At 44.9% G+C, this 25,075-nt stretch overlaps 1 protein-coding gene and 1 pseudogene across 7 annotated transcripts in view; both read right to left on the bottom strand.

Annotated features, from left to right (window-relative positions):
• RALYL (RALY RNA binding protein like) overlaps positions 1-25,075 on the bottom strand; it is a 573,551-nt gene that overhangs the window by 467,081 nt on the left and 81,395 nt on the right. The gene's annotated exons all lie outside the window — the stretch shown is intronic.
• LOC308236855 (nuclear prelamin A recognition factor-like) lies at positions 10,610-11,952 on the bottom strand (annotated as a pseudogene). The gene has a single exon. The product of its transcript is annotated as a nuclear prelamin A recognition factor-like (transcript).

The following is a 25,075-nucleotide window of genomic DNA, read 5'->3' as shown; positions in this document are numbered from 1 at the left end:
ACCAAAGGGGCAATAGAAGAAATGTCCCCTTCCAGGAATGACATATTCCACACAGATTACTCCTCCTCTCTGCTTCCAGAAGCCTGAGAGGACCTTGCTCAGTTCCTCAGGAGAAAAAAGCCATGAAAATATAGGGAAGTCCTCTGAGACTGTTCCCCTCAGGAGTTGCCCATATCACTTGTCTGCAGCCTCCACAGTTGCCCAGACCATTTCTATGGTCTTTAACTTGCCCATGGTTCCAGTGGCTTCTGTCCAGGTCCACAAGTCTGGGATAAGCCTATCAGCATTCGTCTGTCCCCAGATTTGAGCCTGGCAGTTTGCCCTATGACCTCAGTCCTCTGCTGTGTCCAAGAAAATCCATTGATTTTCTGTTTGTTTGAATTTTTCTTGTTGCAATTGCATGGATAATGCCTTCCTAGGTCTCTCATCGCCCCTAACTATTCAACCTAAAACCTCAAATTCCATTTCTGCTCTTAGGTCTCTTCCTTTCCTCTTTACATTCCCTACAACTGTCTTTCTTCCCATTTACTTCTTCTATTACAACCAAGAAACAGATTTCTACCACCATGCAAATGAGAGTCTTCCTTCACCAATGACTTTTCATTAGGAAATGTGGATATTTTGAGACATGTCAAAATATGAAAAGAAGTTGAAGAATGGTGCCAGAGTAAGTCAGCAAAGCCAAGTAAGAATTATGTTCATGACAAAGTCCAGGGCACGAGCTTTCTTTTTCTCCCTGGAAGTTCCTAAGTCAGCCAATAATCACAGGCACTGTGGGAAGAGACTGAAGCATCCTACAAACCTCTTTTTAAAAAAACTTATTTATTTATTTAATCTTTATTTTTGAAAATATTATGTCCACCCCTTTCCCTCCCCATTTCCCTCCTCCACCTGTATCCAGCCCTGCACCAGCCCTTCACCACCCTTTTGTCTGTGTCCATTGGTAATGCATATATGCATATAAGTTATTTGGTCAATCTCCTTCCAACCCCCCACCCCTCCTTTCCTTTGAGATTTGTCAGTCTGTTCCATGTTTCCATGCCTCTGGTTCTATTTTATTCATTAGTTTATTTTGTTTGTTAGATTCCTTGTTCATTTACTTTGACTTTTGGATGCAATTATTTATAGATATGTATTTATTACCATTTTATTGCTCATAATTTTTATCTTTTTTTTTTCTTAAAGAAGACCTTTCAACACTTCATGTAACACTGGTTTAGTGATGATGAACTCCTTTAGTTTTTTCTTGTCTGGGAAGGTCTTTATCTAACCTTCAATTCTAAATCATAGCTTTGCTGAGTAATCTTGGTTGTAGGTCCTTGCTTTTCATCACTTTGAATACTTCTTGCCAATCCCTTCTGGCCTGCAAAGTTTCTGTTGAGAAATCAGCTGACAGTTATATGAGCCCTCCTTGTAGGTAACTAGCTGCTTTTCTCTTGTTGCTTTTATGATTCTCTCTTTGTCTATAACCTTTGGCATTTTAATTATGATGTATTTTGGTGTGGGCCTCTTTGGACTCATCTAATTTGGGACTCTCTGTTCTTTCTGGACTTGTAAGTCTATTTCTTTCACCACCTCGGGCAAGTTTTCTGTCATTATTTCTTTAAAATTTTTTCAAAATCTTGCTCCCTCTCTTCTCCTCTGGCACACCCATGATGCGAATGTTGGTATGCTTGAAGTTGTCCCAGAGTCTTCTTATACTATCTTCATATTTTTGGATTATTTTTTCTTTCTTTCTCTTCCAATAGGGTGTTTTTTGCTTCCTCATATTCCAAATCACTAGTTTGATTCTCATTGTTCTCTACTCTACTGTTAATTCTCTGTAAATTATTTTTCATTTCAGTTAGCATATCCTTCATTTCTGATGGTTCCTTTTTCATGTCTTTGATTTTCTCACTAAGATCCTTGAAATTTTCACTAAGTCCCTTGAAGCTCTTATTAAGTTCCTCCAGCATCCTTATAACCATTGTTTTGAATTCCATATTTAATAATTTGTTTGCTTTCATTTCATTTAGTTCTTTTTCTGGAGATTTCTTCTGATCTTTAATTTGTAACACATTTCTTTATCTCTGCATTTTGGTTGTTTCCCTGTGTTCATTTCTATGTACCAGTATTAGGTAGAGCTGCTATGTCCTCTGAAATTGGTAGAGTGGCCTTGTGTAGTAGGTATTCTGTAGGGCCCAGTGGCTCAGCCTCCCAAGTCACCTGAGCTGGGCACTCTAGGTGTGCCCCTGTGTGAGCTGTGTGCACTGCCTTGTTGTAGTTGAGCCTTGATTGCTGTTGGCATCACTGGGAGGAAATGACCTCCAAGCCAATTGGCTGATGCAGACCATCTGCGACTACAGTGGAAGAGCTGCTGTGCAGGAGACACCCCTATGGAGAACTTCTTTCAGTGGGGCTTTGGTGCTCACCAAGTCTTCCCTTTGGGTTGTTGCTGGTGAATGTGGTAGAGTTGTAATCTGGCATGTTCTGAAGCAATTCACTGGGTGCACTGGCTCTGGGGCCTCCTGGGCAGCACAAAGTTAGCACCTGCTTATGTCCTACCTGGGGCCACCAGGCACAAGGTACAAAGCAATCTGCAGATGGCCATTAATTGTGTTGGGCTCAGAGGTGCCCCAAACTGTGAACCAAGGCTGGCTGCTGTAGCGTAGGGCCCGGGTCCACTTATCCAGAGGTATGGGGAATGCTGAGTGCAGCTGCTACTTGTTTGAGAGATTTTAGGAAAGTCTGAAGCCTGAGCCAGGATAGGCCATTCATAAGGAAAAGACATTGAAAACAGGTTGGGTTCAGCTGCAAATTGGGTGGGGCTGTCCTGGTGTTCTTGCCCCAATGCCCAGACAATTTAGTTCCTCCCCATATGTCCCTGGATCCTTTTAAGCTGGAGCTCAGAGAAAGTGAGTCCAAGTAAGTCCATGTGCTGGCCCTTTAAGAGGAACTGCCTGGGTCTCTGGCAGCCTCAGTGACACTCAGCCACAATCCCAGCTGGTTTTCACAGCCCTAAGTTACTGGGATGTCTCTTCTTAGCTCTGGACCCGGGGCTGGGGATCTGGTGTGGGTCTGAGACCCCTGGCTCCACACAGAAGACCACCTCACAGAAGATAACCCTCCCAACTGAAAACATGCCACAGTGGGTGTCAGACTAACATGTTCTGTGCCTTCCCACCCCCCTACCATTCTCAGTGAGGTTTCTTCTTTAATTCAGTAGTTATGGGACTTCCATTAAGGTAGATTTCAGGCAGTTCTGAATGATGGTTGTTCTGTATTTTAGTTGTAGTTTTGATGTGCTTGTGGGAGGATGCGAGTACCACATTTACCTACACTGCCATCTTGGTTCCTCGCCTTCAGTGTCCTTCCAATCTTAGCTGGAACAATTAAGACCTCTAAATCATGTTTTAGTTTCATAGCTCTATTTTATTTGAGACAAACAAAATTATGGAGAAAGTCTTCAGAAAGGCACTGGGAGGAAAGTAGCCTTTATACCCACACATGGGAATGAGGCCTCTGTGTTCCTACACTCGGCACATACTGAGCAACCATCTGCTGAACGAGAATAAGTGATTCCATTTCACTTTAACTTCTACAGCCACTACAAATATAAATTACTAGTGACCCAGTGCACGAAATTCATGCACATTAAAAGAAGATTAGAGGAAATAATTTAATATTGCCATTTGCCCTTTCTCTATAATAGAAGTGTCAGAGATGAAAGAAAATTAGTAAAATGTATATGAAAACCTTCCTCCTGTTAGAGTCTGGGGCTCACCATAGGACCCAGAGTCAAGTCCCCGCCCACCCACATGCACCTCAAAATCGCATGAGACCCAGACCCGGCCGGCCCCCGCACATTGGGCTAGATCCAGACCCGGCCAGTCCCACCCTTGTCAAGCCCTGCCAGGCAGGGGTCATAGCCTCAGGTCCCCTGGCCCGGTGCCAGGATGGGGGCATGGCCTGAGGTCCCCCAGCCCAGACCAGGGTGGGGGTGTGCCTTGAGGTCCTCTGTCAAGCACCACCAGGCGGGGGGGGGGGGCGCAGCCTCAGGTCCCCTGTGAAGCCCCACTGGCAGGGGGGCGCAGCCTCAGGTCCCCCGTCAAGCCCCACTGGGCGGGGGTGTGGCCTGAGTTCCTCTGACCAGCACTGGGGGTGCACCTTGAGGTCCCCTGTCAAGCCATGCTGGGTGGGGGGCATGGCCTGAGATCCCCTGTCAAGCCCAGCCAGGCAGGGGGGCACACCCTCAGGTCCCCTGCTCTGGTGCTAGGGCAAGGGGTGTGGCCTGAGGTCCCTTGTCAAGCCCCACCGAGTGGGAGGTGCGGTCTGAGGTCCCCTGGCCTGGTTCTGGGGTGGGGGAGCACAACCTGAAGTCCCCTGTCAAGCCCCACCTGGTGGGGAGTGCAGCCTGAGGTCACCTGGCCTGGCGCTGGGGCGGGGGGAGCAGCCTGAGGTCCCCTAGCCCAGCGTCAGGATGGGAAGCACACCATGAGTTCCCCTGTCAAGCCCTGCTGGGGGAGGGCGTGGCCTCAGGTCCCCTGGCCTGGCGCTGGGGCTGGGGTGCAGCCCGAGGTCCCCTGTCAAGCCCTGCCGGATGGGGGACTCAGCCTGAGGTCCCCTGTCAAGCCCCACGGGGGCGGGGGAGTGTGTAGCCTCAGGTCCCTGCTGATTGCTCATTAAGGATCCTTATGGGAACTTGGCCTCAGCTATGGGTGCAGCCATCTTTGTGATGAAGTTATGGTCAATTAGCATATTCCCTCTTTATTAGAAAGGATGTTCTGTATAACTGGAATTTGCATTTAATTGTATTATGTAGCCAACACCCAAGATGTATATGCATGTAATTCTAAAATTATATAAATTGAGGGTGGACCTACATATTTTTTTCATGTGTGTATATGTGTATATACATATATGTATGTGTGTGGATATATGTGTATGTGTGTAGACATATACACACAGAAACACACACACACACAGAAAGCGGGGAGGGGAATAGCTAAATGAATGCATAAAGGAAACATCCATCTTAGAATAGGCATCAGCTACCTACATGACATATTACTCTTGATTATATAACACACATCAACAGAGGCTGTGATGTACTTCATGCAAAACCAAAGCAAAAGGCAGTCAATCTGAATCTGACATCAGTATTCTGATTTGATAGATGTGTGCGTTTTCACAGAATTTGAAATTTCAACTACCAATGTTGAAATTCAAATGTGTAAATATCATTTATCCAGCTTATATTTTAAAATAAAATATTTTAAGGACATGTCCCTGATACCATTTATGTATTTTAAAAATAATGGAAGAATTTTATGTATATATTTTAAAACACATTGTAGAACAAGAAAGAGAATAAAACTAGTGACCTAGCTGAATTCCATTGTCACAAATTTCCTTAGAGAATTCGTACCTTTTGAAAAAACTTCCTTTTATGACTAACACAGTTAAAAAGATACATTTTCTTTAGAAGTTTAACAGGAATTCATTCTAATGTATTTAAGTGTTAAAAGAATGAAAAAATGTGTTACTTCAACTCAAATAGTTTCACCTTTTCTAAGATGTTTCTATACACCAATGACTCAAAAACTGTTACTAAAAACTTTACTTAATTTGGAAAATATCTTAGTTTCCAAAGGACCTGTCTCCTGGCTATGATGAAAGGAATGGGGAGTTAAAAAGACAGCCGTATATGTTGCTTCTGCCCAAGGAGACATACTAGCAACATCTTTTTGGCTATGTCTCCTCGAGCTAGAGTAACAAAAGCAAAAACAAGTAGATGGGACTCAGTCAAAGTAAAAAGCTTTTGCATAGTGAAGGAAACCATCAACAAAATGAAAAGGCAACCTAGTGACTGGGAGAAGATATTTGCAAATGATGTATCTATCTGATAAGAGGTTCATTTCCAAAATATATAAAGAACTCATGCAACTCAACATCAATGTAACAGTTGAAAGATAAACAGGGCAGGAAGGGCAGGCAGAGAAAACAGCATGTGCAGATGGCCTGTGGCATGCGATGATCAGGGCAGTGTGAAAAACTACTGTGGCTGGAAAACAGCTCAAACAGGACTCATGTGTTGTAGATGTCAATAAAGAAGTAGGCTGGTGACATCTGGGATGTCAGTCCTCAGCATGAAACACTGGAAAGATCTCTTTGAGGACAAAATAGAGGGCGGATTGAAAAGCTGGACCCCACTTCAGGGCCATGTGGCCTATGCAGTTCCACAGGGTCACATTCTCAGTTTGCTGCTCTGCTCTTGCCATATTAACGTTTTAATAATTTTTAAGCCTCACAAGTGATGTAGTCAATGCTATCACAGGGTAAGAGTGGGTTAAGGGAGACAATTGTCTACAAAAGAAATTACTGGCAGATTAACGTGAACATAAAGGGAAATTATTTAAGAGGAAAAAAGGCAAGGGTTGGTAGTAGAGGAACATATTTCATAATTCAAATAATAATTAATTGAAATAATAAAGAACAAAGTACGGAAGAGGAAGGAGAGTAGAAAGGACATGCTCAGAACAGCCAGTTTCCAACCATGGGAATGGCATTCACTTTCCAGGACAAAACGCGCAGCTCCAATCACGACGCTTCTCTCCTCAAGGGAAAGAGATCAACCGAAGGACTGGTAGGCATGCATATAAGCACAACCAACAGACGCAAGACATCGGGGGCGGAGGGACGAGGACAAATGCCGGGGGGTAGGGGCGGCCGGGGGGGGAGAGGTCAGTGGAGGAAAAACAAAGGAGACATATGTACTACTATTTGTAATACCTTAAACAACAAAATTAAATTGAAAAAAAAGAAAAATCAATAAAATATAGCAGAGATAATAAATTAAATTAAGTTGATATATTTATGAAAAATAAATACCAGATAGTAATAGTTGCCGCAATAAAGTTGACCCCTTCCCCCTGCCCTCTTTGCCCGCAGAGGCCTGATTTGGTCCACTGAGACCCCTCCTTACCTTACAGGACCAGTGAGGAAACCAGGGCAAAGCCACTCCCTCTTGGGCTATGAGTTTAGCAAGGGGCTATGGCCAATGCTGACCAGTATGCTGTGATGGAAAGCCTACTGAGGGCTTCTGGGATATTTCCTTTTTACTGAAGAAACAAGTCTAGTGTCTCCTCTCCTCGTCCACTTGACCTTGACACATGGCCTTGGAATGAAGGCAGCCATCCCGACATCATAAGAAAAGAGACGAGCTCAGGACCTCAGGGCAGCAGGACAGTTAAAACCCACAATCAGCTGCTGAATTACAGAGCCTCCGAGCTTCTACTCCGGAACCATAAATTTCCCTTTGTTTAATCCTAGGAGATGAACATCCTTGAGGTCAGAGGCTGTGGTATTCACCTTTTTTTGCTCTGAGCACCTAACACAATCTCAGAGCTATATATCTTATTTGATGAAAAGATGAGTTAATTTAGGGGCTAGGGATTATATGTGGCTAAAATAACACTAGATATGCAGTACTGACCTACTTGTGTGCCGTCCCTGCTTTCCCACTATATCCCATTTAACACAGGGTCGTTACATTGAATAGAAAGTGGGTATTTTTGTTTCTATGAATCATAAAATCTAGCTTTGGAGTGCCTTTGAGGATACCTAGCCTAATTACATGAAGTGCTATTAAATGTTAATTAACATGTGCTTTTCAAAATTAATCAGGTCCATAACCAAAATCGTGCTTAGCAAGTGATCACACACATACACACAAAAATGAAGTTCTCTAGTAGCTTCAAACGATCTATATAAAAAGGCTTCCGTATAGTTTTTTTTTTTATTTTTTTTTATTAAAACAGGGAGACCCTTACCTGTGCCTATGTTTACTAGTCAGAATAGAGGTAGACACAGGTTCTAGATGCGAAGAAGAGTAGTCTCTTAGAGTCCACATTCTGGAGAGATGCTGAGGGTATGAGACTGAATTTATGGGTACAGAAGGAGAATAAACATTTGAACATGCTGAAATAAAAAATGACTACACCCACCAGGAAAACAACTACAGCAATGTTTACGTAAACAGTAGAAATGGTACAAAGTAATAATGCACCAGGATGTTGCCTTTACTCACTTGAATGCATGTGAAATGGATAAAAAAAACACCTAATTAAATTTCAACCTAATTTCTTCTCTCAGCTATACAAGCATTAATAATAACTTTGCAGAACTTATAGAAATAAAATAATCTACTTTCTAATTTTTGAGCATGACATTACCCAACTGCTTTTTGAGAGAAGTCTGATGAAGGCTTAGAGCGCACAAACACCGTCAGAGAAAAGAACACGCTGACAATTCCCAGGCCTTTCCTAGCCAGGATGTCTGTAAATTGCAAATGCAAGTTGCAATCTAGGCATTAAGGCAGATTTAGGATAGAGATGCTGAAGATTAAATGAATTAGCATGAGAAGTAACAGTAACTTGTGGAAAATTAAAGTAAAAAATGGCTTTCCTAAAGTCGTGATAGAAACATGAGTCTAAAGAACTTTCTAAATGTATGGTTATCTGGGTCTATGTTAACCAAAAGTGGAAGACACAGGTTTTACATGCATCAGTAATCACACGTACACACAATTCCCCAAATTGAAAATAACAGTTTTACAAAGTATTAGATTCATTATATTTTAGTGAAGTAATTTGACTAAGCAGCATCGGATGTGTTAAAAGTTAAGTGTGAAGCCAACTTTCAATTAAGTTCTATCAACAAGGCAACCTACAATTTTCATTAGGGTTCAAAATCCAAGGAGATATTCTATATCATTTTAATATTTCTGTCCTTGATTCAGAAAAAAAAGTTGTCAGGCAGTGGAATAGCAGAATGTAGGCGGTTTCTCACTCAGATTAAATATTCAGAATCGGTTATAAACTCTGTAGCTAATGAACTATCCTAGGCTTTTGGGTCACAGTCCATAAAAAGGCTATACGAATCCTCACTGAACTTTAATATGCAAAGTCTAGTTAAATGGGTTTAGATTAACAAGAAATTGAGCAGCTCATTCAACCAATGTTGACAAATGTGCAGATTCCTCTGAAATTAATAATCATTATTTGTTTAAGTTAAAATAATGACATGGTTCAAAATTCAGGAGGCACACAAAGGCCCTATTAGGAAAGTCTTAACATGAAATCCTCAGACCGGCAATGACTGCCTTTCCTGCGAGGCGCCCAGAGCAGTCTCCTGTATATAAATCTAGGACTATATTTTCGCACATTCATCAAAGATGTATAAGTATTCTCTGTCTCCCTTTTATACAAATAGTTTTATACAGATGGTACAAAACCAGTAAACACTGCCAGCATATCATTTTTTATAATTGGGCGGTTATCCCACAATCGTACTTAGAGACCCTCAGTTCTTTTCAAAGGTGCCTATTATTCTAGAGTGCGGGCAAATGTAAATTATTCAGCCACTGTTCTCTTGGACACATGGGGATATAACTACAGAGAAATTCTTGGATATATCGTGTGGATGGAATGGAATTTAGTTAACTACTGTCTTTTAAAGGACATTGAGTTTATTTCCAATGTTTTGTTATCACTAATAAGGAGAGAATAAATGTTACTCTGTGTCCTCTTATACCTATTCGGATGTGTTTATAGGAAAATTCTTAGGGTGCGTGATACTTTTAGTGTCAGCTGCCTATTGCCCTCTGGCTGCGCACGCAAACACCTGCCCCACCCACGCTCACGCCGGAGAGGGATTCGTCGATCACATCTTTAGGCGATTTTTCTATTGAATTCTTTACCTTTTCTCACCAACTTACACGTGCTCTTTATATATATACTAGAGGCCCGGTGCACAGGTGTGTGTGTGGGGGGGGTCCCTCAGGGAGTGGCTGGGCCCACGGGCTGAGAGGTGGACACAGGGGATGCTATCTCACCCAACTGTGGGGCGGGCTGGCCAGCCTTCATCTGCCTGACCCCACCCAGGGAGGGACTGACAGGGTGTCCGCCTCTCCATTCTCCATCCTTCCATCTGCGACACATGTCACCCTGGCCAAGCCTCCCTCAAAGTGAGTTCAGCTCAATCCCTGAATGTAAAAGGGCACGGGGGGGACTCCACTCCAGTGCCCCCTGATTCCCACAGACAGGACCTGGTCTCAGGACGGTGGCCACAGCTGCAGAACACAGATCTGTTTCAATAAAAGCTGGGAATGCAGACTTTCATATGAGCCCCTATTCCAAAAGGTGGCAGTTTATTCACATTGTGGCAAAGACACCTTCAAGAGTAACGTAAGCGGGTAAAGTGAGGGCCAAGCCGGGCCATTTCCTAGTCCAATCTCTCTGGGGCGCGTGGGCAGAACCCAGTCTCAGCTCTTCGCAGGACGCTTCCGGGGTTTTTTAAGCCTAAAAGACAGTAGTCTGTCTCCATTCTTGTTCTTTGGGATTTTTTTCACCGTCGGATAAAAGGATACATACGCCGGGACAATCCTATCGAGATACAATATTCCAGTTGCACCCATGTGTCAACAACAGCGCCCCTCAGAGGGAGGGAGCTGACAGAAGGGGAGCAGGGAATTCTGAAAACCGAAGCGATGACAGAGATGCTAAGCCTTTCCTTCACGTGTCTGACACCCCTCTTCAGGCGGCCTGCAGGCCGGGCGTCTGCTGGACTTTTACCACTTGATGTCCTGGCAGGCTGCCCTAGTCCCTGCTAGGCCCAGCCACTCCTGGCACAGCTCCTGCACATGGGCGCTGGTGTCCGGGGGCCACACCGGGATGGCAGCGTAGATGCCTTCCATCTGCCGCAGCAGTGCCCTGTCTGCATGCCTGGCTCCTGCCGCTTAGGCATGCCCGGCGCAGGCCAGGATCTCCACGAAGTGGCAGGGGAACTTGGCCCTCTACAGCTCAGGACCACTTCTGGATGTTCCGAAAGCCGTGAGCAGCCTCACAGCACAGCAGAACCGCTCCATCCCTTTCAAGGGTGACCTCCTGGCAGTCTTTGTTCCTCAGGGTGCAATAGCTGAGCACCCCCATGTCTTTGTTGAACAGCTCCTTGGCCATGTGCCTGAAGATGTGTGCCAGGTACCCATCGGAGCTGGCACCCTCGTGGAGCCTCACCCACTCCTCCGTCACGTCTCCAAACAGAGTGTCCACGGCGGTGTCATTCGAGGCGAGATCACTTTGCTCCATTATCGGGACGATTTCACCTGAGGGTAACACGCAGTCAGCACCCCGAGAACTATGCAAAGCTGGAGGAACATCTTCTCAAAGGGCCTCCAGTGTCTTGTCACAACACGAGGCCATGATGACGTGGAAAATCTTGTCTGGGGACAGGTTCTGCCGTCTGGTGACGTAATCCTTCACCAGAGAGCCCATGATCTGCTGGGGAGACTTGGCTGTGCAGAGGTGGGGGTGATGGGGGGACCCAGCACACGCTCTGTATATCGGTCCCAGCTGGGGCAGGCGGGGTCAGCATCGGTAGCCGGGGATCTTCCTCAGTGCTGGCAGTACTGACGCAAAAATTCCTTCTGACTCTCCAGGATGCTGAAGTCCGCAGCTATCTTCATGTCAGACAGTGCACCCCCAGGCTTTTGAGAAAGCTTCAGAGTCTTCTGGGTATATCAGTGACGCTGAGGCTGAAATTAGCAGCAAAATAAGGCAGAGACTGAGGACACACAGACACTGCCAGCACCTTGTGCTGTGTGGTATCACATTTCTTATTAAGGCTCAGAACACGGAAGAAGTCCTTGGTGTTCTGTTGAGAAACTTGGACTCCTTTTTCTGCGGTCACACAACTGTCCCACGTTGGGCAGTCACTCAGAAATATCTTGGCATCAGCCAGCTTGTGGAATTCTCCCTTCTCTCCATTCTCCTGAGCCGGACTGCGGACGGTGACTGCGGCATTCTCTTGGTCATCGGCTTTTGTTTTTTTACTACATTCCTTCCGCGTGCAGTGATCACACTTCATCTGCAGCAGGCCAGGTGGGGGCTGGCTCGAGTGACCTGGAGGAACCATGGGGAGAGCAGTCAGTCACTGCTGGTCGCCCCTGGTGCTGCTGGTGGTATCCTTTCTTCCTTGTGGAGCATCTAGGGATGGGGAGTGGCCGCAGTGCCTGAGGCCGAGCTCCAGGAGGCCAGCAGCACTGTCAGGATTGTGCCGGCAGGGCTGGTCTGTTGGTGCCTGGCCTGTCCTCTGGAAATTGTACCTGCAGGACTACTAAGGAAGCCAGTCCCCAGTTCTGCCCTGCCTCCACCACTAATTGATTGGAGTCTGAGGGCCAGGGGGAGGGACCAAGAGGCCTGTTTTCCAGCTGCTCACCAGTCCTCTCCGTGCCACTCACTCCAGTTCCCTGTTAGCCATCCCCTGATCAATGGGAGCCTGTGGGCCGGGGGAGGGACCAAGAGGTCTGCCTTCCACGTGCTCACCAGTCGTGCTCACCAGTGATCAATGGAGCCTGGCCGCGGATGGACAGGTTGTCCGTTTGGTTGTTACGGACCCTGGCTCTTTATATATATAGACTAGTGGCCTAACGGATTTGTGCACACTGAAAGGGCATTAATCAGAAGAAATATTTTAATGTCGCTTTTGCCCTTCCTCTATAATAGAAGTGTCAACCAAATTCATGACCAACAATGACAGATTGAAACACACGTGTGCAGTTGGTGCCAGCAAGAACTTAATATGTATCAAACATACACAAGTCAACTTAGCCTTTTATATATATACACACTGAGTGTCCAGATTATTATGATCTCTGAATGCATAATAATCTGGCCACTCAGTGTATATCCTATATAATAAAAGGCTAATATTCAAATTGTCCCCTTGACCAGGAGTTTGACCAGCAGGCAGGCCAGCCAACCACCCATGTCCCCTCCCCCTGGTCAGGCTGGCCGGACCCCACCCATGCACAAATTCATGCACCAGGCCTCTAATACATCTATCTATCTATCTATCTATACTGAGTGGCCAGATTATTATGCATTCAGAGATCATAATAATCTGGCCACTCAGTGTATAAACATGTTTATACATATAATCATTTTTCTAAAATTTTCTGGTTTCTTATATTTTCTTTTAATTATATATATATATATATATATATATATATATAGAGAGAGAGAGAGAGAGAGAGAGAGAGATAACATCCTGTATAATGACATGCACTGACCACCAGGGGACAGACACTCAAGGCAGGAGCAGCCCCCAGCCTTCAGGTCCCGATCAATTGGGACCTGCCAGCCAACCTCTCAGTCCCTCCCCCCAGCTGGCAGGCTCTGATCCCCAGAGGGAGAACTGGAAACTGGGAGTGGGTGGTGGCAGATGCGGGAGGTGCCAGGCTAAGGCCCCTGCCCCACTGGTCACCCCCCACACAGAGGGTGACTGGCGGCAGGGGCTGGGGCTGGCAAGTGGGCGGGATGGCCAACCTCTTGGTCCCTCCCCCTGGCTGGCAGGCTCTGATCACCCGATGGTGAATAGGGAACTGGGGATGGATGGCAGTGGAGGGTGGGGCCAGCTGCCGGCAGCCAGGAAAGATGGCCCTGATCTCAGGTCAGGCCTAGGGACTGTACCCATGCATGAATTTTGTGCACTGGGCCTCTAGTATACTAAATAATATATATATATATATATATATATATATATATATATATATATATATATAATGTTATATAGCATATGATGTTGCTCTACCTATCCTATATCCTATATAATAAAAGCCTACTATGCAAATTGACTGACCAGCAGAATGACTGGTGGAACGACCAGCTGTTATGATGCACACTGACCACCAGGCGGCAGGTGCTCAATGCAGGAGCTGCCCCCAGCCTGCAGACCCCTGGCTAGCCAAGGCGGGTGCCAGTGGGCCCCTCTGTCCCTGATCACCCCATCAATTGCCCCACAGATTGGCATTGATTGCCAGCCAGGCCTAGGGACCCTACCTGTGCACAATTTTCATACATCGGGCCTCTAGGCTATTTATATTGCTCATGTTGGAATGTTGAGGATTTAAGGTATCGCACATAGTTCCAAGTTTACTTTTTCCAGGTAGACATAGGATTGTTCCAACATCATTTATTGCATAATCCATTAGACTGAAATGTCACTGTTATTTTATACTAAATTTGGTATGCATTTGCTCTATTTCTGTTTGTTTTTCTTGTGGTGGTGGTGGTTATTTGGTTGTTGGGTTTTTGATGGTGTTACACCAGTCTGTGTATGTAGAGTACCACATTCCTTTAATGACTGAAGCTTCATAATTAATCTCAGTATCTAGGAAGGCTAGCTTCCTTCATTACTCTTCCTCTCAGGTTTTCCTTTCAGCTACTCATTGTTTCTGTTACTTAGAAATAATGCCATCAGTTACTACAGCCATCCCCATGGAGTTTTACTGGGTTCATGTCAATTTCAGAGATTAATTTACAGCTAATCCATCGCCAAGTGGAAGCTTGATCTTCCAAGTGCACAAAAGAATCTTCAAACAGGTCCTACACATTTCTGTACATTTATTTACAATAGTTGGGCTTTGCTAGTAGAGTAAAAAGAAGTGTTTTCTATCTTTCTATGTTTAAGCAATTGTTTATTAATAAAAAGTTATTTATTTTCTCAATTAATTATTGTTTATAACAGTTTTTCTGTGTGTTTTCTTAATATCTTTTCAGTTAATTGATCATTTGCAGAGATGATAATTGTGTACCTAGAAAATATTATTGTATACTAGAGCCTGGTGCACAAAATTCATGCACTGGTGGGGGGTGGGGGGTGTCCCTCAGCCCAGCCTGCACCCTCTCCAATCTGGGACCCCTCGGGGGATGTCCCATAGGGATCGGGCTTAAACTGGCAGTTGGACATCCCTCTCACAATCCAGGACTGCTGGCTCCCAACCACTAGCCTGCCTGCCTGATTGTCCCTAATTGCTTCTGCCTGCCAGCCTGATTGCCACCTAACCACTCCCCTGCTGGCCTGGTCATCCCTAACTGCTCTCCCCTGAAGGCCTAGTACCCCAAACTGCCCTCCCTTGCAGACCCGGTCACCCCCAACTGCCCTTCCCTGCTGGCCTGGTCACTCCTAACTGCCCTTCCATGCAGGCCCGGTTGCCCCCAATTGCCCTCCCTTGCTGGCCATCTTGTGGTGGCCATCTTGTGACCACATGGGGGCAGCCATCTTATGATGACATGGGTGTGGCCACGTTGTGACCACATGGGCATGGCCACCTTGTGACCACATGGGGGCAGCCATCTTGTGACCACATGGGGGTGGCCATCTTGTGCAAGGGTGTGATGGTCAATTTGCATATTACCTCTTTATTATATAGGATATATATACATATATATATACACACACAAGTAAAATATGTAACATATGTTATATGTGTAAATATGTAAGTGTACATAAATAACAAATGTATTATCATATTGTTATTTATTTAGCTACATATTATTTATATATTTATGTATATTTGGTCATAGTACATGCTTCTATTTTTTTTTAATTAGCTTAGCCAATCTTTTTCTTTCAAAAAACTAGCTCTGAGATTTCTTTTAAGAAACATTAATGTTTTTCTTTTTTCAATTCATTACTTGCCAATTTTACCTGCTTAATGTTTCCTGCTTTTCATTCCATTTTTCATATATTAGATGCTTAAATTATTATCTCATTTATTTCCTTCTTGTATATTAATGTACATGTTTAGGCGTCTGAATGTCTCTGTGTTTGCTACCTCTATTCCCACAATTTAGATGTTAAGCATATCCATTTTGTTAAGGTGCTAGAATGTCTACAATATTTTATCTTAGGCTTACTTTTTCAAATAGATTTTTTACAAGCTATATTTTAATATCTTAGTATCAAAGTGATTGAAGTCTCACTTTGTAATATTGATTTCATCTTTCACGAGCTATCAGAGAATGCTTTCTGCTTTCCTTGGACTGTTGGGACTGATTGTCTTTACCAAGCCCTATTAGTTTCCCATTGATATTAAAATAAAGGTATATTTGATCGCTTTAGGTTACAGCAGCATAGAAATATTAATTTCATGTACTTATGTAATTATATTATTTAGATATTCTTTATTTTTATTTAATTTTCAGTAAATTAAAGTTTTTTACTAATACTATGATTTTATTTTATTTTTTTCCATCTCTATATAAACTATAGACTTTGACATTATAATTGTATGTGAAATGGTAGTTATTGGCCTTAATTCAACATTTGGTGATAGAACAGTCACAAGCTTTGATATCTGTTACTGACATTTGTTTTGTCTATCTTCACCCATGTCTTCATTATCATGCTCATTTCAATCTTTGCGAATCACCTTATTATGGAAGTACTTGTTTAAAGGTCAATACTGGGCTTTGATTTGTGATCAAATATAACTCGTTTCCTTTTAATAGTTATACAACCCATTTTTATTTATTTATATCACAGATGTTTTTCTTGGTTTCAACAGTTCATTTTAATACATTCTGTCAGTTTCAAGATGCACCTTTTTTCATGTTTTCACATCTCTAACGTTGGGATGTATTATTAAAATCCATGCAGTAATACAGTTATAAGCTTCTTGCAATTGCTTTTGGCTAGAGGTAGCTACCACTGCAGTGCCTGCCACATGAAACTCTCTAAACAGCCAGTATTTCTGTGGGATTTTTTTTGGGGGGGTGGGAATGACTGGGCATTTCAGGCAGCAAACCACTGAGGAACATATGTCCACTGTCTGAAGCCTCCTGTGGACCACTTTACAAAGAGACCCAGAATCTGCCAGCATCCAACAAACCAATGGTGTGAGCAACCCTGTTGAAGGAGAAACTCCTAAAGAATTTTGAGACTTAAAATCCTATCTAATAAAAGAGTAATATGCAAATTGACCATACCTCTGCTACACCCACAAGCCACGCCCACCAGCCAATCAGGAGCAAGTATGTAAATTAACCCAACCAAGATGGCTGTGGCCATGGAGCGAACAGGAGGCTTGGGTTTCCCCGGCAATGGAGGAAGCCAAGCTTCCTGCACTCCCTGGCTGGCCCAGGCCTCCACTCAAGGCTACAAAGTTTAAATTATGGAAGATAAATAAATCCCAGATGCCAGGGCCTCCGCTTGGGTTGCTAGGGGACGTGGCAGGCCTGGAAACCACCACAGGCCCCTCGCCCAGGCCGCCCCATGCCCCAAGGGAACCCCCACCCTGATCCGGGACACCCTTCAGGGCAAACCAGCTGGCCCCCAACCATGCACCAAGCCTCTATTCTATCTAATAAAAGAGTAATATGCAAATTTACTGTCACTCCAACACACTAGATGGCTGCCCCCATGTGGTCAAAGATGGCTGCCCCCATGTGGACACAAGATGGCCATCACAAGATGGCCAGCAGGGGAGGGCAGTTCAGGGTGATCAAGCCTGAAGGGGAGGGCAGTTAGGGGTGACCAGGCCAGCAGAGGAGGGAAGTTGGGGGCGACCAGGCCTGCAGGGAAGGGCAGTTGGGGGGGGACCAGGACTGCAGGGGAGGGCAGTTAGGGGTGACCAGGCCTGCAAGGGAGGGCAGTTAGGGGCAATCAGGCTGGCAGGGGAGCAGTTAGGCATCAATCAGGCTGGCAGGGGAGTGGTTAGGGGGTGATCAGGCTGGCAGGCAGAAGCGGTTAGGGGCAATCAGGAAGGCAGGCAGGCGAACTGTTGGGAGCCAGCAGTCCTGGATTGTGAGAGGGATGTCCAACTGCCCATTTAGGCCTGATCCGATTGGGCCTAAACGGGCAGTTGGACATCCCTCGAGGGGTCCCAGATTGAAGAGGGTGCAGGCTGGGCTGAGGGACACCCCCCATGCATGAATTTCATGCACCGGGCCTCTACTGTAGTAATAATGAGTCTCTCACCTTTCCACATATTCCAGGAGTTCTTGCTGCTCTGTGTGTGGTAACTGCTCAGAGATGCATAGATTTTAACATTTTTGGCAAAACAGTCACAATTTTTATCTGCTATGCTATGTAGCCACATTTATCTTTAGTAGTTTTTTTTTCTGTTTTCTACCTTTTATGTTTATTTCCTTATATAAACATGTTTTTCTTATAGAATCTTTGCATAGACATTTTGTTGTTTCATATTTTAGTTTCTGTGTTTTTCCTTGCTGATCTATGTGTATGTGCTTTGTGTTTAGGAGAGAACAGAGTTAGGGTCCAAGTGAGATATTTTTCCCCCACAGTTTTGGGTTAAGTTTCACTTAGCCTTTAGTTCTTAACAGCTAATGGAGATGGGCAACTGATTTTATTTTCATAATTCAGGGATTCATTATTTCTGCTGCGGAGACAAATTCCTTCCTAAAACATGGCTTACTGCATCCTCCTGATTTATCTCACCCTGTTTGTGGGAGACAAACTAGATTCAGGAAGTTCCTGACTCAAGTCAATGCCCCATCTGACAGCTGCAGGTGAAGATCTGGTCTTGCGTCTCAGAAGGAGCTGCACACCTTCACAGGGTGACCCTGAGGGTATGTAGATGTGCAGCGGAGAGGCCTCGCTCACCTCTCCCCCATGCAGTGGAGGGGCCTCGCTCACCTCCCGCCCCTCCCCCCCTACACCCCCCCCCCCACCCCGTGCAGGGGAGGGGCCTCGCTCACCTCTTCCCCGTGTGCTTGGCAGCCTTTTAACTCACTGTCACTGACTTACTGTGTAATTAGAACTTTGTTTTCTAGTCTCCTTCTGGCCTTGAGTAATTTTCAGAATGAGAAAGAGGAATGCTTGTTCTGACTGTCATTTTTAATTAATCCTGCTTTAACCAATGAAGGAATTTAATTTAAAAATGTATGGTCATGCATTTTTTAAAAATGTGTCTGGAGAGTGAAAAACATAAATTAGAACTGAGAAGGGAAAGGGGACTTTCTGGTTGCTCTTTAGTTTCCTTTGATGCAGCTGAGCCCACAGTGTGCGCGCTGACCCCCGATGCCCAGGGAAAACCCAGCTCGCATGTTCCAGGCTGCTCAGCAAAGCTGCCTGCGCAGGTGGGCTCAGGGGTGGATCTATCTATCACGTGGCAGACCAGGGAAAGTGCACCCACCCTGGCTGAGTCAAAGGGAAGGAAGAAAGGCCAGTCTGCTCTCCTAGAAACGCACAGGGTGTTCTGGAAGGAGTCTGCCCCCAGCTCACCGGAAGGTCGCTGTCCCTCCTCCGTGCTGAACGGGAGTCAGCAGGGCAGCGGATGGCCGGATGGCCGGATGGCTGCTGACCTGAGCCCCCAGGCGCAGTGGCCTCAGGCTCCAGGTGCTGCTTTGGAAAGATTCAGCCAGGCAGCCTCTGCCATCTGGGTCCCAGACCCCAGGTCCCCAGGCCCACTGGGCTGAGCCCCCCTGAAATACTTGTCCCTGTGAATGTGGTCCTTCCTCCCGAGTCGCCCTGAACTGAGACAAGGGGACAAGCGTTAGTCCCGCTGCATTAGTGGCTCATGTCCTCCCCTGAATGGAGGTCTAATCTGCTTCCTGAGCCTCAAGTGGGGTTCCGCAGTCCCCGGAGGGCCCCCCAATGTCCGCTCCAGCACCAAGCTTGCGTGGCCCTGTTAGAGGACCATCTGAAAGCGCAGCCAGGCCGACAGGGCTCCAGAGCCGACCCAGTCACCAGGCCCCCCCAATCCAGCTTCAGAAACAATATTCTTCCTTTTGTGACCGTTTATTACTGTTCCCCAAACTCATCACGATCGTACTATTTGCTTACGAAATCCAATGTGGGCACAGTCATAGGTATCTAAGATGCATTGTGCCATTGCTGGGGAGAGTTTTGCCACTGAGAAAGGTTTAGTGTCTGAAAATCTCCACCTTAAGAGGCAGGGCTCCCACCTTCTGTTTTCTTCCCTTTCTGATGGTGGAATGCTTCCTTCCTGTCACATGACATGTTCCTTCACCCTCAGTGTCCAATTCAGATTGCCCCCTGGCGCTGAACTACTCAGCAATGAGACTAGTCACTGCCTGGGATGGATGATCCTGATGACATTCAATGACCTGCCCTGAGGGCTCCTGACCACTCACGGAGGAAGAGTGGAAACCAGGTTACGTGCGTCACATACACTTTTAAATAAACTACCTGACAAATGACACATGGTGAATCCAATGTATGATCCTACACAAACAAAAGACAATAAACCTATGCAATTCAAGGAAATTGGAAAACGATTATTTTTTTTCCATTTGCTTGTTTGTCATGTGACTTCTGTTCCTTTTATTTATTTCACATAAATCTATGCAATTTTTTTCCAATAGCCCCATCCATATTCCACTAAATTAACTATGTACCTCTCATCTCTCCCAAGTCCTGAACACATTATTTTATGTAAATGAGCATTGGTTACTGACTAAGTATCAGCTAAGGGACAATATGAACTATTGAAGGCAGGGCTAGCAAGAGCTAGAGGTCCATGAGAACTTAGCACTCCATGTGAAAACTTTTAAATGAAAACAATTTGCTCTCTGATTCAATTTTTACATGAGCAGATATTAAATGCTTAATAAATACTGGTTATATGCTTGGATGAAAAAATGAGTATCATTTTTTAAACTCAATATTTCATAGAATTCCCAGGCTGTAAGCTCAAACCAGAAAAACTAATGCTATGTTCTGGTTTTGTCATCTTAATGCATCACTGTTAGGTGCAAATAATTGTCACAAGTCAGTTCTGTAACTCCTGTCTTTCCAAGGTCATCTATAATAATAAAAGCATAATATGCTAATTAGACCGGACAGCCAGACAATCTTCCGAATGAAGCCTGGGCTGTGAGGGCCGAGGCAAGCTGCTGTGGCTGCAAGGGCTGAGCCGCTGGCATGAATTTCGTGCACTGGGCTTCTAGTATGAAAAATAATTTTACTAACAAATTAATGTGATTTGACAATAGAAGACTTCACCACTAGTACATACAAGTCCAAGATCAGGAACTGCTTAATGAGCTCAAGCCAGCACCTCGATTCCCTGGAATAAATGTTATCTCAATGTTCTCACTGCGAACCTCAGGTTAACCGACCCCACACCATCACAGTCTGCTGTGATGACGGCACAGTCCTCCTGTGCTGACTTATGCGATAAACTAACTTCAAGAGAACAGGAGCAGCAAACCATCCAATAACATGCACAGTTGTGCTAAAGAAGTAATATAACCCTATGTCTTTAAGACCCTGAGAGGGAAGTAGAAAGCAGAAGTCACTCCTTTTAAAAAAATATAAAGTGTTTGTGGGTTTCATTTCACACAGTACAGAGACAAAGATCTCAAAGCCCTCGTGACTTTGACATGATTTCAGAGAGACAAAGATCTCATTCACAAAAGTTGTGAGGAAGTTGCCTTTTGAAAATAAAATATACATATAAAAATTTCAATGCTAATAATGCTCCTCCAGAATTTAAAAAAATATAGACTTTATTAAATAAAAGATGGTAACAGATGGTAAAGAATTGCTAGGTAAAGGATCTCCTTAATTATGTAAGTAAAAAGTTGAACAAAAAAAATAAAAATTGATTTAGGTTAAAAAATATAGATTTAAAACATGAAAAAAACATGCTGACTCTTATTTAGAGAGAGGGGAAAGGAGAGGGAGAGAGAGAGAAACATTGAGGTGAGAATGAAACATTGGTCAACTGCCTCTGCACGCCCCTACCTATTGAACCAGCAACCTTTCAGTGCATACATAAATTGACATCCAAACAACTGAGTCACACCAGTCAGAGCAAGACATGCTGACTTTTATATTTTATCAATATATTTCTAATAAAAAGAGAAAGTGTCAGAACTGTATATATACAGGCTATAGAAATGTATATTTATGCCTATTAATTTATAATTTGGATAAAAATTGAAATATCCATGTAATCATAGATGTACACATGTGATTCCCTTCTCCTTCCAATAGGCCAAAAAAAAAAAAAAAAAAAAAGCCAACCCAAAACCATTGTTATGCTAAAGAAGAAGAAAATACTAAATTGTAACTATTTTACTTATGATTGATTATTGCATTATACCCATGGTCCTCAGGAGCTCTGCCATTGCTAAGCTTCCGTTTCAGGTCACATCACACAGTTCTCTCTTAAATTTCTCAGCAAGGTAATAAAAGACTCCTAAATACCTACATCTCTTTCTGATTAGCTATCTTGGAAAACTAATTAAATAATCAATAAACAGAACGAGTATAAGTCAATAGGACCTCTGATAAGCTTGAATGATCTTCAACCTACAACAGCACCGGAGCCCACAATTACGGGGGAAGCTATATCTTAGCTCATTAACACACTCAGGAGGCTATTGAATGTTATCTGGGAATGCTTCTCAAATGTTTATAAGACAGCTCTTTGTTACTAAATTGGAACTTGCACAGTTTATTTATTTTTTGTTAATCCTCACCAGAGGATGTTTTTTCCCCATTGCTTTTTCAGAGAGAGTGGAAGAGAGGGAGGGGAGACAGGAAGAGAGAGAGAAAGAGAGGGGGGTGGGTATTGGTTGGTTGCCACCCGCATGCACCCCAAACAGGGGTGGGAAGCGAGCCACAACCCAGGCATCTTGGCAAAGCTCTGACCACTGAACAATACTGGCTAGGGCTCACATAGTTAATTTTTAAGCAAGGTAAGTACAAGACTACACATTTTATTCAACTTAATGTAATCTGATTAACAGCTCTATATTGTGTCTAAAATTCACTTATTCTTTCATTGAGCTACCATGTATTTTGTTTCTTAAACATGCCCAACGCTGTGCTATTACAGAGATGAAAACATCAGAAGTCATTGGATCAACTGTCATTCAGGTGGCAGTTCCATGGAAGAGATGATGGGTATGGAGAATGATTTAACTTATTATTATAAGTGAGCATGTGTCCTGAATGTCCCCTGACCTCAACAGAATGCTGGTAAAAATGAAATCACCATAGTATTAATGTTCAATTTCTCTGCTTAATGGATTCCCACCTGCATGACCACAGGACTTAGGAATGTCCACCTCCAAGTCTCCTGACTTATTTCTGAGGCCCGGCAAGCGTCCCATGTCATTTCTTGACCCTCATTTGTTAGCACTTGCTCCAGCATCCCACGAATGTGAAGGGCCTCAAGGACAGGGGGTGGGGCTCCCTCCGAGGTCCCTCTTGTCCCTGCTCAGCAGAGAACTGTGTCTCTGCCCTCCTGTCTGCCTCCCATGTCCCCAATGCTGCTCACCCTCAAGCAGCCAGGCAGGCTGACCTCGAAGGTCACTGTGCCAGCGCCTGACTCTCCTTTGTACAGGAATGATGACAACACCGCCATTGGCTAATTCTCCTTCCCTCTCTCCTATCTCCGCCATCTGTTTCTAAATTAACACCCCCAGGGAACCCACTGCCACTTCCCATCACCTTCCATCTTCTAAAATGCCCCACAGATCCTATCTAACAAAAGGGTAATATGCAAATTAACTGTAACTCCGTCACAAAGATGGTGGCACCCATAGCCACAAGATGGCGGTGCCCAGTCCTCTCAGCCCCACTGGAGTCCCCCAGGCCTGGGAGGGCGGCCTCTGAGAGCGGGCAGTGTGAGTGGCCTGGCAGAATGCTTGATTCATCGCCATGCCTGGCTCAGACCGGCCCCCCAGAGCCAGAGCGGATGCGGACAGGGACAGGGGGCCGACCCGAAGCCTCTGCGGCCAAGTGCAGGCCTGGAAAGGAGATGGCAGGCCTGCCTCCTGCATAAGCAGCATGGGTCCCTCCCGGCTCCTGTGTAAGCAGCGCGGCTCTCGGCTGTGCACTGCGGTTCCTACAGGCTCCTGCAGAAGTGGCGGGTGGCCTACTGAGTGCAATGTCACGTGATGGGCTACTAGTATCTTTATAAAATTTCAAACTGCTCATTTCATTTCTCTGCCTACAAGAACCCTTGAGTGGTTTTCCACTGGCCAGTGGGGCAGCCCCGGCTCCAGCTTCTAGTATGGACACTCTTGGGTGTGTTATGAGGAAGGATATGGAACCTACTGGTCTCGAGAGGAAGGTGCTGATGGGCCAGGCAGAGCAGAGATGCTCCTCAGTGTGTGAGCTACTCCCTGAGAAATGGAAGGAAAGCACCCTCCACACTATAACTAGGGAGTTATTGGAAAGAAATGACACTTTCTCAATCTCTCTCATATCTTCAATTACAGTATACTAAATAAATACCAGTTTTAGCATTTTCTAATTTCCTTATACATTTACAATTGAGAACAAGAGAGTTTGAATGTTTTGACCAAAAATGTAAAGGTCACAGAGCAATCAGCATTCTCCCCGTGGGTTTCTAAGATCCTTTGCGCAGTCTCAGCTGGCACGTGTTTTCATGGCCTCGGACTATCGTGCAAAGGAAGAGATATCTGCACTCTCTCAATCCAGAGTCCACAGCACGCCCATCAGTCTTCCAACTTCTTCCACGCCCAGAGTCGACCAGAAGCTGCTCATTTACCCCCTCTCACTGCGCCCCTGCTCCAGAAAGGCCACTGTGCCAACCGCTCTAAGGCTCTCACGCAGCAAACCCCGTAATGACCAGCTGGAGACATTGGGTCCTCCAGTTCTGCAGCTGTGTGCGGGCACCCCAACTGCAGCCTCATTATACGGTTGATGGATTGATCTGTTTTTAATGCAAGAGAAACTACAAATTACTTTAGATTCGGGAAGAACCAGGCAAGCTTGCAGCACCTTTAATTTCCCTCCATGTTTATTGAGTGGTTACCTCTCAAGTAAATGCAAGAGGAGGGTTCTGCTGCCCTGGGGAATGTGGAAAAGGGACACTTTTTGTGACTAACATGGCACAATTTTGCATGTGGCTCAGGAGACCAGATCGGAGGAAATAATTAACATAAGGAGCCTGGAGCCCTTTCTAGGGAAGGTGAGGATGAGCAATGAGCTGTCTGGGAGCTGTCTGGACCTAGCAAAGCAGTCTCCTGGGATGTGTGTGGGACTGGAAAGCTGTTCACAGACACCCCGGTAGCTTCAGAATCTCCTGGCTTTGAACTCTGTGATCTGAGTTTATCATCGGGGAAATTTCCATGTCTTGAATAGTTACTACCTCTGTTGGAAACAGATGCTAAATTATGGCTTGGAGAACAGGACACCTTCAAGTCACTTGAAAGACTTATACCCTCACATGAACTGGAGGCTAGGAAAAGCAAGTATTCCTGAACATGTGAAATTCAGTCAGACCCTG

Source organism: Plecotus auritus (genome assembly GCF_963455305.1).
Source record: "Plecotus auritus genome assembly, chromosome: 11".
Lineage (NCBI taxonomy): Eukaryota > Metazoa > Chordata > Mammalia > Chiroptera > Vespertilionidae > Plecotus > Plecotus auritus.
This window is presented reverse-complemented; position numbering and strand designations above follow the sequence as displayed.